Here is a 17,044-nt window from a genome sequence, read left to right on the forward strand (position 1 = left end):
GAACTTTATTTACCATCAATCTCTTAACAGTTAATTTCCCCATAGTTTTTTAAGTCCACAGGAGACAAACTAAAAGAACTGCCTAGTATTTCAGCAAACTTGAATTCAAGACTCTTTCTCTGTTCTCTTCTGTTTTGGTGTTCACCCTTCCAGGTAAGATAAGTCGCAATAAAAAATGTAAGCCTGGCCTTTTTGCTTGCAGCCGTCTCACTGGTTCTAAATTTTGTGGATATGGAGCTGTAGCTTGGATACTTTCATGGGTATACTTTACCTTTAGTAACTACACAAACGTGGTACATCGGAGGATCCCTAGATCCATCTTTGGAAGTGTTGGCAGAAGTAAACACCAGAAATAAAAGTAACAGCTTCTGAAGACCAAAGACTGGTTGGAACCACAGCAGACTTCTTTTGTTGTTATTGAAGTGTAGTTGATTTACAATGTGGTGTTAGTTTCTGGTGTACAGCAAAGTGATTCAGTTATACATATATATACATATTCTTTTTCATGTTCTTTTCCATTATGGTGTATTATAGGATATTGTATATAGTTCCCTGTGCTATACAGTAGGAACTTATTGTTTATCTGTTTTATATATAGTACTTTATATCCACAGCAGACATTTTAAAACCAGAGAGGAGTTGCTTTCATAATTTAATTTTCATTTTGATGGCCACTTTATCTATTTTGATGAGGACATTAGTGGAGGGAAATTTCTTTATTGGATCATTAATTTTTCTATACTGTTATTTATCTAAAGGAAACTTAATAAAAAATTTTACTATAATGCTGATAATAACAATAAAATTTAATAATAAGATTTCACATCTTATTCACATTGATGTAGCTGGCTTATGCTGTAATGTATTGCCCACTGTATAACATTACTTGATGAGTCTATTCAAATATGTACTAATATGTACTATTTTGTATATGTTTTATAGATAGATAATGCAATTATTTATTATTCAAGAAGGGAAATATAATGGGAAGGTGTTGGTAACCTCTTAGGTAGTGTAGCCCTGAAATTAACTGATTTTATGCCATGTTCTCACATACTTTAGAAGGCTATGCTATAATATTAAAATGATATTCCTTGGCCAGTTTTTTTGTTTTGTTTTTTTTTGAGTTACGCAGGCCTCTTACTGCTGTGGCCTCTCCCGTTGCGGAGCACAGGCTCCGCACACACAGGCCCAGCGGCCATGGCTCACAGGCCCAGCTGCTCCATGGCATGTGGGATCCTCCCGGACTGGGGCATGAACCTGCGTCCCCTGCATTGGCAGGTGGACTCCCAACCACTGTGCCACCAAGGAAGCCCCCTTGGCCAGTTTTGTTGCCCATTTCCTGACCCAGCATTAAACACAGGAGGAGTGACAATGAGAAGCAAATGGCCTTTTGATGGACTTACCTAATATCTCTCTCTCTTATTATTACTTAGAATAACATCAGAAAAATCAAGGGAAATATTTATGTAGAAAAGGGACATCATTCTCTGCTCTTCCTCTTCCCCAACCCTTAATACCCAATGGGGGAGTAAACACTTCTCATTCTTCACAATCCAGGACAGATATTGAGCTTCCTTTTCTAATTGTTGAGGTCACAATATATTAAAACATCATACCAAAGGGTGTAGTTTTTACTGCCACTTTCTACCTGAGCAGCAAAAATTCTAACCCAACTGGTGTCATGGGGAGATTCCAACCATGCATCCCCATTCCATCTGCCTTCTTTCTGGCCCTCTCCTCTCATAGGACTTGCACCATCAGATTCATTTGGGGAAGTTTGGTAAAGGTTGTTTTGTGCTTAGACAGAAGGAAAAACCTCTCAGACCTCGAACTGAGCCTTATGTTCTGGTCTAGTTTACTGGAATTCCTTCTACTATGGCACAAGCCCTACCAATGGAAGTTTGTTATTGGTAATAACCAATACACTTTGCTACTTTTCTTTGTGTACATATCTTCCTCAGGGACCCCCACACCACAGCAAACCTAAGTTATTGGCAGATTGAGATTTGGGAATTCTTTGGTCCTCTGGCCAAACACCACCAATTAAGTGCTCTAATTCCACCATTTTTAAAAATTACACCCACCGCATTTTAAACACTTTATTCTGGAAAGTCCACTTTGTAGGCAATGGAGATTATTACTTTAATGTTATTTCTGTATTTTTAAAATTTTAACTGTAATGGAGATTTCTCATCAAAAAGTATGGAGGGACTTCCCTGGTGGTGCAGTGGTTGAGAGTCCGCCTGCCGATGCAGGGGACACGGGTTCGTGCCCCAGTCCGGGAAGATCCCACATGCCGCGGAGCAGCTGGGCCCGTGAGCCATGGCCGTTGACCTGCGCGTCCAGAGCCTCTGCTCCGCAGCGGGAGAGGCCACAACAGTGAGAGGCTCGCGTACCGCAAAAAACAAACAAAAAAAACCAGCATGGAGGCCAGAAGACCATGGAACAACAATTTTTACTGTAAAACAAACAGGTCAAACTTTGGCAGGAGTTGTAAGTCTAGCATGCAGTGGTGGCTTCCATATCAGAAATACAGAGTTCTTTACTTTGTGAGAGAAAGCAGTTTTGGCTGTTTTTGTTTTTGTTTTTGTTTTTTTCTTTTGGCTACCAGAGGGATTGATCCACCTAGTACCAAGTAACTTTACTTGACAAGCAAGCTACTTGCTTATTGGGGTTTATCAGTCACTCTTGCTAGTAGCAGTCTGATAACACTGCAGTCAGAGCTGTTGATATTAAAATTTTTGACTTGTCAACCAAGAGGGTATTATTTACATGGTGAAACTTTGGACATTAGAGGGTACAGGCACTCATGCTAAACTTTGATCCATCCACTGGTGGCAAACCCCAGGGGAGTTTATCCCATTAGCACTTTTTTTTAACACATGACAGTACCCTGAACAGAGGAATCTCCTCTAACACTTTAAGAGCATTCATAGTATAAGCATGTAACTCATTAATTTCAATTACACATTTTCACGGCTATGCGTTGAATTGACTCAGAGGCCTCACTCAGAACTTTAACTTGGTTTTTCTCTTTGCTACACTCATGTGTATAACCTCTGACACCATGACATCACCTACTAACAAATGTGCTAGAATATGAGGAATAATGAATTGACTCAGAGGCCTCACTCAGAACTTTAACTTGGTTTTTCTCTTTGCTACACTCATGTGTATAACCTCTGACACCATGACATCACCTACTAACAAATGTGCTAGAATATGAGGAATAACTTTACTGTGTTTCTATGTTTGGAAGTTAGCTTTGGAAAAAGATCAGAAGATTTCCCTCCCTTGTCATGCCTATATTATTCTGATTTTCTCTTGTCATGATGCATGTAAATGTACCCCAAGAGATTTGAGGAACATAGAGGAAGTCTCACCCTGTCCTTCAGGTTGCCATCCCATAAACTTTTCTTGAAACTTCTGTATGTTACACTGGACCAGAAAGATGAGGAATTTGGCCAATAAAGACACTTCTCTCAACAGGTCACTGTACAGGTCACCACAATATCACAAATGGTCAACATTGTACATTAAGTTAACTTTTGGAACCTAGTATCTGAGAAGTCAATTGTTCATTTTGAATTCTAATTATTTACCTCTCCTAACAGCCTATCAGACAATTACAGTCAACTTAGCAGAGGAATATTCAGAACTTCTGACTTAGGTGGGCATGGCAAATACAGAACAAAAGCTGTTTAGAATGAGAGAGAAACTGAAGTGTAGCTCTAGAAAGTGCTAAAGGCAGTCAAAAGCCAATCAGCTTTAACTGCCAACCATTCATTTAACAGCATAACTCCCTAACTGACTGACCACATGGCCACTCCTCACAGATGAGACTACATCAAGTGGCAATGTGGACAGTTCACCTGCTGAAACAGAGAACATGTCCACCTTATCTCTACTCTGTCCAAATCTGCCAGCTCCAGGAAGCTGAGAGTGCAAGAGAGTGTAAGACCTCTGCTTCTTAGGTATATGCATCGGAAACACAGGAATTTAGGGGATAGCCAAACAATAAGGATGGGGAAATTGTCCTCACCAGTTTTGGTGTTCTGAAGAGACAAAATTAAGAGGGAGGAAGGGATAATGTTTGAAGTTCAGTGGGGTGGTGGAAGACTATTCTGGTCCAAATACCTCTTGCTATTGGCCCAGTGATAAGTGAAGCAGTTGGAGTCAGAGAAGCCACATAAATGAGCATTTGATTTACTATGGGAGGCAAAGACGAAAGAGCAGCAGAAAGCTGGACAAGAGCAGGCAAGGAGTTTGGCACTACCATCCATCCATCTGCATGCCAGAGACAGTGTCATCCTGGGTTTTTCCCTACAGTCTTCCCTGACCCTGGACAGTTAATAACCTAAGATTTGCCTAGGGAAGAAATTCTGAGGGCAGGCTGTGGCATGGGAATCATCCTAAATTATAACATGACTGTAATGACATACACAAATTTTAAAGATAAGGTATCTTTAAAGATCTATTAGTTTATTATGCCTTTATAGTTGGAGGGTGAAGAAGAAAATATCAAAGTTCTTTGTCTAACAAAATGACTCATGGAGATTAATTTATATATCATTACCCATAATAACCAGTTAGCATAAAAGGCAATTAGAAATGTATGGTTGGGGCTTCCCTGGTGGCGCAGTGGTTGGGAGTCCGCCTGCCGATGCAGGGGACGCGGGTTCGTGCCCTGGTCCGGGAGGCTCCCGCATGCCGCGGAGCGACTGGGCCCGTGAGCCGTGGCCGCTGGGCCTGCGCGTCCGGAGCCTGTGCTCCGCAACGGGAGAGGCCACAACAGTGAGAGGCCCGCATACCGCGGAAAAAAAAAAAAAAAAAGAAATGGATGGTTGTATTCCACAAGAGACATATTCTGAAGTCATGTTTTTTGCCTTAAAGTCTATTAATGTAGACTTTTTTTGGTTAATTTTTTTTGTTTGGTTAATATTTTCAATAAAGCTTCTTTTTTCTCTTTTTGTTTTCAACCTTTCTGTCACTTTATAGTTTTGGAATATCTCTCGAATACAGCATATAGTTAATTTTTAAAGCCAGCCTAGCAATATTTATTTTTTACTGTATAACTTGATCTCCTTATATTTATGTAATTGTTAATATAACTAAAAATCTATCAGCTTTATCTTTTTCTATTTGTCCTCTTTGTTCTGTGTTTCTATTTCTCTCTTGGGTTTTTTTTAATTGGTTATCTTTTAAACTATTACAATATTATGTTTTTTATTGTTTTATATATACTTTGCTTCAGTTTTTTCCTTCTAAATTTTTAATTGTATTTCACTTTGTTTCTATTCTTTTTGTGATTAGTTTAAAAATTACAATCTTAATCCTTAGTTTGTCTAGCATAGTAATAATTATGACCCTTACCATCATACTGAACAATATAAAGACCTTGGGATACTTTTATTCCATTTAGTCTCACTCTACGTATATGCTGTTATCATTTGTTATAGTTCTAAGCATTTTTAAACCCCAGAAGACTTTTTATGTATCTTTATATGGCCAATGTTAATTTAAATTTATCTATGTATTTACTATTATCATTCTCTTTTTGTGTGTCTGTCTTTCCATGTGGAATCATTTTCCTTCTGCTTGAGAAACATTGTTTAGAGATTTCTTCTGTGTGGGTCCCTGGTGAAGAACTGTTTCAGCTTTTTTTTCTCTGAGTCTTTATTTTTCTTTAATTATTATTATTATTATTATTATTATTATTATTGTGGTACACGGGCCTCTCACTGTTGTGGCCTCTCCTGTTGTGGAGCACAGGCTCCGGACGCGCAGGCTCAGCGGCCATGGCTCACGGGCCTAGCCTCTCCACGGCATGTGGGATCTTCCCGGACTGGGGCACGAACCCATGTCCCCTGCATCGGCAGGTGGACTCGCAACCACTGCGCCACCAGGGAAGCCTTTTCTTTAATTATTAAAGACTATTTTTATTAAGTATAGGAGTCTAGAAGCAGTTACTATCAGAACATTGAAGATATTTGCATTTGATTTTTGCTTTTCAAAAGTCAGTCAATAGTCTAATTGCTGCTGATTTTAATGTAACCTCTCTTTTTTCTCTGGGTATTTGTATAATTTTTGTTTTTGATTTTCTACAATTTTAGTGTGATCTCTCTAGTATTGATGTCCCTTTATTTACCTTTTATGGAATTGGTTGGCCTTCTAGAATCTGTTGGTTTGTGTGTTTCATGTTGTCTCAAACATTACTTCTTCTAATATTACCTTTACCCTGTTTTCTCTCTCTTCTACTTCTGAGACTAACTTAAAAATAAGGTAGACCTTCTCACTCTATTTGCTATTTTTTCACTTATGTTTAATATTACGTTTTTCCTTCTTGTTCTACATTTTTAATTTTTATTTCTTCCCGATCTACCACTTTACTAATTCTCTTTTCAGCTATGATTGCCCTCCTGTTAAATTCTTCCACTAAGTTTTAAATTTTAGTTATTTTAATTTTGTTTCAGAATTTCTTTTTTTTCTACCAAATGAATAAAACGTTTCCAGGAAGAGGGAAGGATCAACTGTTGTTGATAGATTAGATAAATGTTGATAGATACATAAATGAAGGTAAGAATTGACCACTGGATTTAGCAAAATTAGTCATTGGTGACCTTGACAAGAGCAGTTGCAGGGGAGTGATGGGGATAAAAGCATGATTTTAGTAAGTTCTAGATTAGGGACTGAATATGCAAGTGGACAATGGCCAGATAACAAATAAAAATAGAACTCTGACCCACAATTTGTAGTAACCATACTAGAAAACCGACCCATTATCTACACTAACCAGCCCAGGAAGTCAACCTACTATCTATAAGTCAGAGTTGTAGAAAGTCAACCATTTTCTCAGCAAACAATCCAGGAAGCCAAACAAAAACCCTTGTAATAATCAGCCCCAAATGGCCAGGACTTGATCAATAACTTTAATTTTTGTCCCTGCTTCCAACTTAGGACCAACCAGAGAAGGGCAAGAATGCACCTTTAAGCAGTCATATAGGACATCCTGCTTCTACAGCTGGATGCTGGAAGCTGTTAGCCTGCCTACAGCTTCCCCATGCCAACAAGCCTCCAATCACAGCATACCTGAAGCCTTCCCTTTTTTTCCATAAAGCTTTCCCAGTCTTCTGCTTGCCTTTGAGTCTCTACTAAACCCAAATGATGGTGGCTGACACCTTTGCTATAGCAAGTTCTGAATAAATAGCTTTAGCTTATTCTCATTTGGATGGGTTTATCATTTAGAATTTGTTTGACTCTTCTCTAAGTCCGTTCTGTGACTTTTTTTTTTTTGGTGGTACACGGGCCGCTCACTGTTGTGGCCTCTCCTGTTGCGGAGCACAGGCTCCGGTCGCACAGGCTCAGTGGCCGTGGCTCACGGGCCCAGCTGCTCTGCGGCATGTGGGATCTTCCCGGACCAGGGCACGAACCCGTGTCCCCTGCATCGAACCCGTGTCCCCTGCATCGGCAGGCGGATTCTCAACCACTGCGCCACCAGGGAAACCCCTGTCACTTGTTATAGTTTCCATTTTGTGGTTAAAATGTTAAACCAATAAAAAAACAATATGTTTCCCCTTCTGCATGACAATTTGACCTTTAACCTTCTAGGTCAGTTTTCCTGGAATCTTAGGGTGAAAATATCAACTATATTACTAAAATACATTGCATGATAAAAAAAAAAAAGACTCCTGATTGACACCTGGACTTGGAAAAATAAGCATCTGGCGAGAAGTTATACTATACTTTGAGCTTCCTTGAATGCAGTGACTCTTGTAACTCGCATAAACCTTGCATGGACACTGGAAACTATGTTATTGTTACCTGAAAACTGGGTTCACCTCTTGGTGAGTGCTGAGTTAAAAGACACAACCAAGCTAAAGACTGAGAGAATGAACAGTTTGTTACTTGAAGCAAGTAAGGAGAATACCAGGGATCCTTCCCAAAGCAGTGTCTCCCCTCCCAAGACAGCAAAATTGGGGAAGTTTTAAGCTAAGGGTACATGCATATTCATAAAGGGGGTTGGGCAGCCAACAGGATCCAAGCTTTAGTTTATTGAAGTCAGGAGGGTCAGAAAGGCCAACCTCATCATCCCTTAGGTTCCTGTGGAACTGGTGGTTGAGCTTGGGGGGTGGGGGATGGTAGGGGGTGTTAAATTCTGCAAATCAGCTCAAGAAAGTGCTTCAGGCTAGTCTTTACCATATAAACAGAACTGGGAGTCTTTACAAATGATTTATTATCTTTGCTATTGTTACTTCTCTTGCTTGATAACAGTTTGTTCTTTCGTCCCCTTAAGATCATTATTACTGAGACCTGTTCAAGGGCAAGCAGTGTGGCCAGGCTTAGATCACAAAATGGCTTAGGCCAAAAATGGCTTCTATTATGTCAAGAAAGCCATGCCTGGTTTTCTTTCTCCAGGGACACCCCCCCACACCCTATCTGCTTACACTGTGAAGTTTTTGCAAAAGATATGGGTTCCTGGGACCTGGAGTTTCAAAGCCAGGGTGGCTCCACTATATCTTTTTCCCTTACACCTCACTCTTCATCTGTCCTGGAATGTAAAGTGAGGGGCAGAGAACAAAGATAATATCTCCTGGGCGACAGTGCAGACTGCTGCAAGGACTACTCCAACAGAAGAATAATGCCTGAGGCTGCCCTGCCAGGAAGCTGTAGTTCTTATCTTTTATCTTTCTGAGTAGACTGGTGCCATGTGTGGCCTATGAAAGTCTTGTGATTCTGAATGTTTAGTTGAAGCTAAGAAAACTCCCTAATAGGTAAAATTCTTCCAAATTTTCAATTAAAACAAAAATTTTTACTGAGGCATAAGAGATATACAACATTATATCAGTTTCAGGTGTACAACATAATGACTCAATATTTTTATATGTTGTAAAATGATCACCACAATGTCAATTAACATTGATCACAGAATTTTTTTTCTTATGATGAGAACTTTTAAGATTTACCCTCTTAGCAACTTTCAAATATGCAATACAGTACAATTAACTATAGTTGCCATGCTACATATTACATCCCCATGACTTATTTTATAATTGGAAGTCTGTGCCTTTTGACTCCCTTCACCCATTTTGCCCACCCCCCACTCTCCACCTCTGGCAACCACCAATCTGTTCTCTGTAACTATAAGCTCCGTTTTTTTTCTATTAAGATTCTACATAGAAGTGAGATCACATGGTATGTGTCTTCCTCTGTCTGACTTATTTCACTTAGTATAATGTCCTCAAGGTCTATCCATGTTGTTGCAAATGGCAAGATTTCATTCTTTTTTATGGCTGAGTAATATTCCTCTGTGTGTGTGTGTGTGTGTGTGTGTGTGTGTGTGTGTGTGTGTGTGTGTACTGAATTTTCTTTATCCATTAATTTGTTGATGGACACTTATGTTGTTTCCATATCTTGGCTATTGTAAATATGCTGCAGTGAACATGGGGGGTGCATGTATCTTTTTAAGTTAGTATTTTCAAATTTTTCACTTGTTTCATGAACAATGTAGACATCATTGTTTACAGTCTGTATGATAACTCCAATATCTGTATTATTTCAAAGGTCAGTTTGTGTTGCCTGATGTGTCTGCTGGTTTTCATACATAGATCTAGTTTCTTTGTTTTCATTATCTTTGAATATGTGCTACATGTTGTATCTGAAAAAAGTTTTGTAATAATTTGAGACTTACAATGAAGGCTTTCCTGCCAGGCACCTGGGAACACTCCCAGCCTAGAACAAGCTTAAACCAAGTAAAATGTGTGAAAGATGCTCTAAAGTTAATTGTATTACAGAGGGGATGTTTCATTTCTAGTTCACCTTCATCCTAAGATTATAGCCATTTGGGGTCCTAGCTTTTTATAGGAATGCATTTCTGGTAGACACCCCAACTTATGCAGAGCCTGATCTTTTATTTCTGCTCTATTAGCCACAGGAGGCTGTCACACCAAATTTGCAGGATCAGGAAGTGCCCTTAGCAAAAAGTATGGCTTCTATTCTTGTTTATGTCTCTGGCTTCCAGTTTTTCCTTACTTTAGACCTGGTGATTCTTTATTGTCTAATAATCACCTTAATGCATTTAAGAATACATTTTCTGTATTTTATCCAACACTTGTTTGTTTTCAGAAGGAAGGTTAATTTAAATATTCTAGCCACTATTACCAGAAATGTATCATCAACTTTTAAAGTATACTAAATGCCACAAAAAATAAGGTCATGTTTTACTGCTATGGCTCTGACTTAAATCTAAGTTGCTAACACCACAAGATGGAGTACAAATCACAGTTCAACCATTGTAAAAACTGTCAGACCACTACAAATACAGATTTTATTACAGAAAACTACTACAGAATTTTCTTTCCCCTCTTTTTCCTAACTCATTCCAGCTATCAGTCTATTCTGGGCCATGCAAGCGAAGGCTTCAGTCTCAAAATCTAACTTTTTTTCCCTATGGATCCCCCAGATGGCAATCCTATGCATGTTCAGACTTGACTTTGGATAAGAAAATCAAGTCATATCATTTAAAATTAAACTGTTTATTTTTATTATGTAATTAGAAGAGTGTAGTAGACAGATGCACATGTATATCTTGGCTAGAAATTGAGATAAGTTTTCACAAGTGAGAATCAAGAATGCCACCATAGAACCATCGGCCTCAAGTTCACTTGTCTGAATAAGATGGCACAGCCTAGTTTCACCACAACTGAGAGCACACTATTTGGCATTTTCCAGTGCCCTTGAAGTTTTTAGTTACCTGCCAGGGGACAGGTCATGTAGAATAACAAATGTTGCCAGGTTGCAAGTGCCTTCAAGTGACAGAAATAAAGATTTAAATAAACAGAAGCTGAGTCTGCAAAGGAAAGTGGCTCTGCTGTCAAAGGATTCTAGAATACAAAAGTAGAGGGTTTACTTAGGATTTCAAGGAAGCAATAGAGAAATCTTCACCAGTTTTTATCCTTGAGATCCTTTTGGTAGTTGTGATCCTACAGTGGGATAATCCTAGGATCATTTCCAACCCTAAGGATATCTTAGGACCCAAGAAACCTAATTTCTGGCAATTCTGACTATCATAAAGCCTATTCAATAAGTCATTATATAATGTTGTAGTTGGAAATTGTTATTACTATTGTTTCCTATTTGAATGGTCGTCTCATTTCCTGCTTCAAAATGATATCTAGAAATAATGGCTTAAGACCACATTCTCAATTTTTAGGTGAAAAGTAGTCTCTGGAGACATCAGACACAATAAAATACTCCCTTAAATGACAGTGAAGTATATGGATTGGGAATCAGGAAAGCAAGAGTGTTCTCTTAGGAGATAGTGACATTGATAGAGCAATTGAAATTATGCCATCTACCCCTTATGTGCTATGTAGGAGGGAAATTCTTGCCTTACCTAACCAGTAGATGGAGCTACCAAGATGAAAAATAAATTTTGATCTGGTTCAGTTCTTTTCTGACCCATATGCTCTTGAAAATTTGAAAACATTTCACTATTTTTTCTTTTTGTGTTTCAATGTAGATAGTTTCTTTTGATTTATCTTTAAGTTCATTTTTAAGTCAAAATCTTTCAAATATTGGCAATTTCATATGGCTCAATGTAATAGATTAACCTAATGGGCAAAATTCAGATTTGCTTATACACAGCTTAATAATATATATTTTTAAAGACTTTGCCAACTTACTTACATTGACAGTATGTAAAAGTATCCATTTTCTTTCATTCTTTCCAACCTGATATTATCAATAATTTTTACAAACCTGAAGAGGAGGTTGTGGGAACTCGGGGGGCAGTCTTGTGGGACTGAGCCCTTACCATGTGGGGTCTGCGCTTTGAGTAATTAGTATGAGAATTGCTTAATGTGGGGGAAAACTCATATTTGGTGTCAGGAGTGTTGTGAGCAGAGGAAATAATTTTTTTCTTTTAATATGTGTGAAGGAAAAACCACCCTTAAACTCACTTATCTTGGGGAAGAGGTGGGTGCCACAAATATGACACTGGAAATGGTCTTTCCCCATGTGCATCTTCTGAACTGAACCAACTTCCATCTATTTGAGCTAGGATAACAATATTCCTAACCAAAACAGGGAGAATAGTGATATGATCCCAGGGAGTCCTTGTACTCCTAGACGTCTAATCTTATCTATTTCATTTGGTCTTATAGTTCATAGTTCTTGAAACTGTAGAGACAGAACTGAAGTCTGGGCCATGTTTGGGGCAGTGATGTCTCTAAGATCAAAAGAACCAAGACTTGGATCTAGAAGTGAATAGTGGAAAGGGAAAGTATATGGCTGTAACTTAAGAACAATCTCAATCCTCCCTGAGTTAGTATTTGTCATCCTCTTACTTACGCTGCTCCTAAGATATTCCATTCAAGCCTTTGTGGCTCAGCAGTGGGCACAAACGTAGCTCTTCTCCTTCTAGAATAGTGTTCAACAGAAAACCTTGACATAAACCATGCATTGTATCTATATTATGCCATCTTCATGGAGTCAGGTGAGAAGGCCAGAGGATCCAATCTGAAATGCTGTGACTTAAACAGGGTCTTTACTTTTTTAATAATGTGCTATATCTTTCTAATTTTTAAAAAAATTATTTATTTTTGGCTGTGTTGGGTCTTCATTTCTGTGCTAGGGCTTTCTCTAGTTGTGGCAAGCAGGGATCACTCTTCATCACAGTGCACGGGCCTCTCAGTATCGCAGCCTCTCTTGTTGCGGAGCACAGGATCCAGACACACAGGCTCAGTAGTTGTGGCTCACAGGCCTAGTTGCTCCGCGGCATGTGTGATCTTCCCAGACCTGGGCTCGAACCCTTGTCCCCTGCATTGGCAGGCGGATTCTCAACCACTGCGCCACCAGGGAAGCCCCAGGGTCTTTATTGAGTTCTAATGTAATATCTTAAATTATAGTTGTAAAAAGAAAAGTCTCCCTATGTCCCTTTTGACTACAATAAGGCTGTGCTTACCCTCTGAAAAGTCAGAAGAAGATTAATACAACATTTACTGTTACCAAACCAAACGAGTCCGCTCACTGCACGCAGTAAAGCCAATCTACTGACACTGGGTTGTGGTGAAGGAAAGTGCACCATTTATTGTAAGGCATCAGACAAAGAGTCTGGGACAGGTAATGCTCAAAAAACCTGAACTCCCCTATGGGTTTCAGGGAGACATTTTTAAAGGCAAGGGGAGGGAGGGGAGTCTCAGGGTATGTGATCAGCTCGTGCACAATTCTTTGATTGGTTGATGGTGAGGTAACAGGGCGGTGTCACAGGGATTAACATTATCCTCAGGCTCCAGTAGCTCTGGGGGCTACAGTGCTCATGGTCATCAAGTAGTTAACTTCTTCCATTTGGTGGGGGTTTCAGCATCTGTAAAACAACTCAGGAAATGTGCATCAGATACTTCAGAGAAAAACTAAAGATTCTGTGACTGCCATATGGCCAATTTACTGTTTAAATTCTTATCCGTTCTCCTGGCCCAACTGCTATTTTTGCCACTACATGTTCACATCCTTTCAATCCTTAACTCTTGAGCCAGGCTTTTGTGACTCAGGGGAGGCCTGGGAGACTACAGCTTTTCTACAAAAAGGAGGCAGGCAGAGGACAAAATGGTGAGGGGTCTGTCCCAGGAAAGCTCTATAGGGTCCTGCTCTGTTACATGCTAAAGAATTTGGAGCTCATTTCTGAAGGTGGCAAGGAGCCACCGAAGAATGTTAAAGGAGTGAGTGACTCTCCCACTTACCAGCTGCGTGGCTCTGACAAAGCCATCTCACCACTGTGAACCTGAGTCTCCTAATGGATAAAATAGGAATAAACGCCTGTCGTCTGGGGTGATGGCAAAGAATGAACTGGCTCATGACCATGAGGCATCCAGCTCAGCCCTGGTATGCAGCAGCTTCTGGGCAGCAGATCAGATTCTGTGTGATCCCTCCCTGCAGAGAAGAAGCTTTAAGGAGGCCAAGCAGGGCTGTTCTGTGGCCCAAGGTCTCTGGTGTGGGATTTGTGGGTGAACACCTTTGAGCAGACTTCCTTCTAGGGCACTGAGAGGACTCCAGCGAGGCTGTGCTTGCTGTGCTAACTTACCTCTTGGAGTAGCAGAAGTTGAAGCCTTTTTTTTTTTTTTTTAACACAAGAGAACTCTTAGCTTGGGGTTGGAAACCATCTGCTTTCTTCTATTGGTGAGCTGCAAATTCTAATGATTATAATCTATTAAATACTTACAGAGCACCTATTAATACCTGGGATCTTCTGGCTACTGGAGATATGTCAGGGACCAAGACAGACAAATTTCTGCCCTCATGGGCCTTTCATTCTAGTGGGAAAGGCAAATAAAAAAGTAAAATGAAACTAACATAAAATTTTTGGTAAGTTATAATGAGTGCCTTGATGGGAAAAACAAGGAGCTGAGTGAGAGAAGAATTGAAGTAGAAAGTCAGGGAAGACTACACTTAAGGGGGGACATTGGAACTCAGACCTAGAGGAGGAAGAGGAACTAGGGTTGCAAATAACAGGGGGACCAGGAGGAAGCTTTCTGGGTGGAGGGAAAAGCACTTGCAGAGGCTGGGAGGTGGGGAGGGGCTTGGTCTGGGATGGGAATTGAAAACCACCAGTGTGCCTGCAGCAAGGGGAGCACGAGGGAGGGGGACTGGACATTCGGAGAGAGTTTGGCTACATATCACAGGGGTTAAGAGCTCAGGCTTGGGGAGTGAATCATATTTTCTCTGCTGCTCATTAGCTATGTGATCTTGGACATGTCACCAACCTTTCCAAACCTCAGTTCTCATCTGGAAAATGGACTCAAAAGGAATACCTGCCTCCTAGGAATCTTATGGCCATAAATGAGTAAAAACTTAGCAGAGTGCCTGGCACATAGTAAGTGCCCCACTCCTGTTAACTATAATTATTATTAATAAGTGGAGGGTGGCTTTTCAGTTTGCAGGGAGGGGCACAGCTGAAAAAAGTCAGAGTTGGCTGCTCCCCCCAGCCTTTGGCACAGGCATGATCACTGGAAGACAGCCATTCTGTTTCTTGTGCTTTGTGTGCCACCATGTCAGTCCTGTGCCCCCTCTGCATACTCCACCTGCCACCTGCAGGCAGTTCTCCAAAATGCCTCTGATTCTTGAAGTCTCCTCTGCTGTGTGAACTAGCATCCAGGGAAAGCCGGAAGTGCTTTTGTAAAAGCTGGTTGCAGCTTTTACGTACTGGAGGCTATGAGAAGTATGTTTTACGAATCCCCTTCGGGGAATGCATTGAAAACCAAGTTTAGGCTCCAGATTATGTGCAACAAATTCATCTGGCCACCATCTTGTCCACTAATGATAACTTAATGCATGGTTATATGTTCAAGATTTATAATCAGATGTATCTTGTTAAACAAGCTTAATTGGTCTTTTACCATCATAAGAACAAAAATTCTAATAATATTACTTATATCTTTTAAAACTTAATATTTAAACAAAAATATCCATCATCTTAGTATCATCAGGACAAATCAAGCTGTTACATGTTTTTAACACAATGCTCTTTCCAGAATAGCTGAGAACATTTATTGAACATTTAACATCACATTATGTATTTTTAAGAATGTTTTTGTTTTTCTTTTTGAATATATGGTCAAATCCAAAATGTACAAAAAACATATACAGTTAAAAATCTCCTTCCATCTTGGACTCCTAGCCCTCTGTCTTAGTCTGTTTGGGCTGCTATAAAATAATACCATAGGCTGGGTCACTTGGACACAACAGAAATTTATTTCTCACAGATCTGGAGGCTGGAAAGTTCAAGACCAAGGTGCCTACATATTTGGTGTCTAGTAAGAGTTCAATTCCTGATCTATAGATGACTATCTTCTTTTTGTGTCCTCACATGCAGAGGGTGAGGGTGCTGTCTGGGGTCTCTTCTATAAGGGCACTAATACCACTCATGAGAGTTCCACCTTCATGACTCAATCAACACTCACCAATGGCCCCACCTCCTAATACCATCACTTTGGGAACTAGATTTCAACATATGAATTTGGGAGGAAACACAAATATTCAGTCTATCGCACCTTCTAATGTCCTTTCCAAAAGATAACTACTATTGGTTGTTTACTGTCATCTCAGAGATTTTTATGCTTTTATAGGCAAATAAAGGGAGACATCCTTCCCTCTCTCTCCCTTTGTACACAAATGTTAGCATAATATACACACCATTGCACCTTGCCTTTTTCAAATAACTTATCAGGAGTAGTATTTGCTCCAGAGCTCCTCAGCAGGTCGATCAAGGCTGTCAGGTCTTCATTGCAGTCTGATTTCTTCCTCTGCCCAATCCTATGTCCTCATTCTTCCTTTCACAAGGGTTCATCCCTAATAATCATTTTGTACCCTAAACTCTATCTCAGCCCCTGCTTCCAGAAAGCCCAACCTGAGCATTTTGTATGCCACTGCAACAATTTATAAAGTCTTTGGAGTCTTATAAGACTGTTCAAATAACACTTCTAGGAACACATTTATTTTAACAGAGAACAAAACAAGTTGTTAGTTAACATTAGAAAATATGCACCACGGCTCCACTGTGCACAGGAGAATAAGCTTGATATTCCTGCGAATGTTCTTGGTTTAAAACCATATCAAATCAGATTTTTTGAGCTGGTTTATGCTGCAAAATGTTCTCTCTGTCTGTAAGGGAGAGGGAACATCTTCATTGGTTTCTAATTGTACTTTTATGAATTATGAAGGCTTGCATTTTAAGGTCAGGGTTTGCAATTTTACTAGTTAACATTAGAAGCAAAATGCAAGCCTGCTAATTTTATTTGTAGAATCAAGAAATGAGTCAATAAGATTTTATTCAACACTGGTGAAACAAGCACCATACAGCATTTTATTCTACAGTCACCACCACTCCCTATTGTCACACATATGGATTGCTTTACTCACCTGCATAGGTGTCCCCCAAGAGTGTATGAACCCACAGGGATATATAAAGATGTTCTAACAGATACACTGGCAATGATAGTTTAAGGGAATCAACCCCCAAACATCAACTTCCATAAGCACTCTTTCATTA

General features: G+C 39.8%; 1 protein-coding gene across 1 annotated transcript in view; it reads right to left on the minus strand.

Moving 5' to 3' along the window:
• Positions 1 to 17,044, minus strand: part of LOC131764562 (myomegalin-like) — a 58,980-nt gene that overhangs the window by 37,751 nt on the left and 4,185 nt on the right. The gene's annotated exons all lie outside the window — the stretch shown is intronic.

The sequence above is a fragment of the Kogia breviceps genome, chromosome 1, assembly GCF_026419965.1.
Source record: "Kogia breviceps isolate mKogBre1 chromosome 1, mKogBre1 haplotype 1, whole genome shotgun sequence".
Taxonomy (NCBI): Eukaryota; Metazoa; Chordata; class Mammalia; order Artiodactyla; family Physeteridae; genus Kogia; species Kogia breviceps.